The 3,121-nt window shown below is 40.2% G+C and overlaps 1 long non-coding RNA gene across 1 annotated transcript; it reads right to left on the bottom strand.

Annotated features, from left to right (window-relative positions):
- Positions 1 to 397: 397 nt before the first annotated feature.
- LOC127748401 (uncharacterized) lies at positions 398 to 876 on the bottom strand. The gene is made up of 3 exons (XR_008010527.1): positions 747 to 876; positions 594 to 648; positions 398 to 512 (listed from the first exon to the last, which is right to left on the bottom strand). It is a non-coding gene; the product is annotated as an uncharacterized LOC127748401 (long non-coding RNA).
- Positions 877 to 3,121: the final 2,245 nt, after the last annotated feature.

Consider the following 3,121-nt stretch of genomic DNA (forward strand, 5'->3'; position numbering starts at 1 on the left):
ATTCAACGTCAAGCCTCCTCGACTCACACATTGACACATTACCACAATTCACAAAACCGCCATATAACCATTTTTACCCATTTCAAACAAATGGCTAAATTACAAACACATTAACATGTCATACATCTTTCCTCATCCCAATTTCCAACAATACTATTTCCAATCAATCATCATTACACATAATCAATATCATACTCACTATCACGTGGTTTCACCCACAAATCAACCTTAATCATTCCTCAAGCATATATCATAATATATATACCACTCATGCATCATCATACCATCAAGACATCAATAACCATAGTCACATATATGACCACATAATATTTCTCAACCAAAACCAAACATACCTCATCTATACAATTTCACCCAAAATTAAACCGTACCTCTTGTAGCCAAACCAATTGAGCCTCTTCTTTAGAAGTCTCCACCAACCTTAGCCCCAAGCCTCACCAAAGCTCCTCAAGCAACACCAATCTCCCAATTGTGCACCAAGATCATCAAATACACTAACATAACCAATATCACATACATACATCAACCTAGGGCTCATAAGGATGATAAATCACAAGGGTTTGAGCACTTCTTACCTCAGCCCATATGAAGTAGGGATAGAACCCACTTGGAATCCATGTTGGAGTATCCCTAAACACCCAAAATCACAAGATTTCAACACTAACCACCCAAAAACGTGTAACAATGGAGAATATCGAAAACTGGGCAGAGATGAATGGAATACTCACCACAAAACTTAGATAGAATTGTAGAGGATGAGAAGAGCGACGCGTGACCGCAAACGGCTCGTCAATCGGAGCTCCGTAGCTCAAGTTATGGTGATTTGAAGATCAAAGAGAGTTATGTTTTCTCTCTTCTCTTCTCTCTTCTCAATTCAGCGCCCCAACCCTTCTCTTTAGGGTAAAATGAGCTGAAATGCTCATAACTAATGTTTATATATGTTGGGTCTTGGGCCCACTTAGGCCCAGTTCACTTATTTTTGTCCGTTGGCCCAATTTTGGGCCAAAACCTTTAAGATTAGCGCTCTAAATCGCACATCAAATATTTCTACCTCCCCTAATTATAATTCCTCATTTCTTAATCTTATTTACTCATAATCAATTTTCTCAGCTGCAGTACCAGACAGGTTTCAGCCGGTACTGCCGGTCAAAATTCCATTGCGCGCTTTTACGCAGAAAACTATGTCTTCCGACTCGGAAAAATTCACTGAATCCAAATATCACATTGAAATCATCAAATTCCAATCGCCAAATCTTCCAACCATATTCACTCCTACTTAACTTATTATTTGATTAATTTTGGTTAGACCCGGTATTACATTCTACCCCCCTAACAGAAATTTTTGCCCTCGAAAATTCCATCCACCACTACGAGTACGTGAGCGTAGTCTGCCGTTATATCCAACGCATAACAGTTCCAAGGTCCTTTTACTCTGCGCGCTTTCGTTGCCGCGCTCTGATTTCTCTATCTCTGAGGATCTCGGTCATTCGTTCCTTACTTTTACCGTCTCATCAACTCACACCCTATTAAATATCGAATCATGTCATCAATAAGATTGTCATCATCGTTAATCATAGCCATTATCCCACATCACTATAATCAATCAAAGCTTTCTTCGTTTTTAGAATTCAATGAGTTTGGACTAACAAGCTGACAAACTCTTAAGAATCCGCTTTCCTTTAATAATCTATAAAAGCTTTTGAGACGCATTTCTTTTGTTGAAGTTACTCTGATCAAAAATCATTTTCAAAAACATAACCAACACTCCTTCAAATTCTTGGGAAAGATTTCAACAGCACCTCCCCAAAAATTGGAGTTTACCACCCGTCACGGGTTCCCTCAAACCAATCTCAGCACTGCATCAGCATTGCAATTTAAAGGTTTCCAAACTATTCCTCTGAAACCGATCATTACAATTCTTGATTTAAATCCAAGGTCACCATGATCAAACATTATAGCACTCATCTCTTGAACACGACAACTTGCACTCAATCCTCATCTAAATCCGGTTACGCATCGTTGATAATTTTCTCAAGTACCCAACCACAACTTAGCATGACTGGTATTTCAAATCAACGTTTCCAAATCCATCATTTAGGACCATTCCTTATCTATTTAAATCAAAGGAACTAAAAGTCACGGGTTCAATCCGTTTTACCAAAAATCCAGAAATTAACCAACTATATAACAAACACAACACATCATTCTTAACAGAAAATCATTTACATCAGAGGCATTTATCCATTTGTATTAAGGCAATTCCTTACTCGGAACATCTGGTCAGGCATTTATCTATTTATATTAAGGCAAATCCTTACTCGGACCATCCGGTTTGCTTCTCATTCTAATATTAAGCTTGACATTCCCAGTTTTACTGTATAGGCGGTATTATAATGTCCTTTAAGCTTGATGATAATAATTACCTCAATCTTACTGTCGCAATCGGCCCGTATCCTGACTCTCTCCTTGTTGGCAATTTCTTGATACATGCCCTGGTAACCCGCACTTGTAACATACACCTAACCCTAATCGGCAAGGCCTATTTGGGTGATGACTTCCACATCTCTGACAGCTCAAAACATCAGAAGTAGCCGCTACCCGTTTTCCCTTACCGTTCCTTTGGGACTCCTCACTCGTCGCAAGGTCATTTCGCCTTTGAGGAAAATGTTGTGGGTATCCTCTTCTCTTAAACTCTTGACCCCTTGTTGGGTATTCTTGATTGTGCTCCCTGCGGTAGGACTCCCGACAATTGTGCTCCCTGCGGTGGGACTCCCGACGGTCATTCTTTGCCTCAACAGCCTTCCTCACACATTCTTCAGCAATACGGCTCTTGTTCACAAGTTCGGAGAAGACCCTAATCTCCATCGATCCAACGGAGCTCAGGATTTCACTTCGAAGTCCTCCTTCATACTTAATACACTTCCATTCCTCAAAGTCTCTTGGAGCTCCCTGACACATGCGGGAAAACCTGAATAGCTCCTCAAATTTGTCTGTATACTCAGATACGGACATAGCACCTTGCTTCAGCTGCAGTAACTCCAATTCCTTGGCTGTCCTGGCGGAATTTGGAAAGTACTTCTTATAGAATTCTACCTGGAAGGCA

This window comes from Arachis duranensis, chromosome 6 (genome assembly GCF_000817695.3).
Source record: "Arachis duranensis cultivar V14167 chromosome 6, aradu.V14167.gnm2.J7QH, whole genome shotgun sequence".
Lineage (NCBI taxonomy): Eukaryota > Viridiplantae > Streptophyta > Magnoliopsida > Fabales > Fabaceae > Arachis > Arachis duranensis.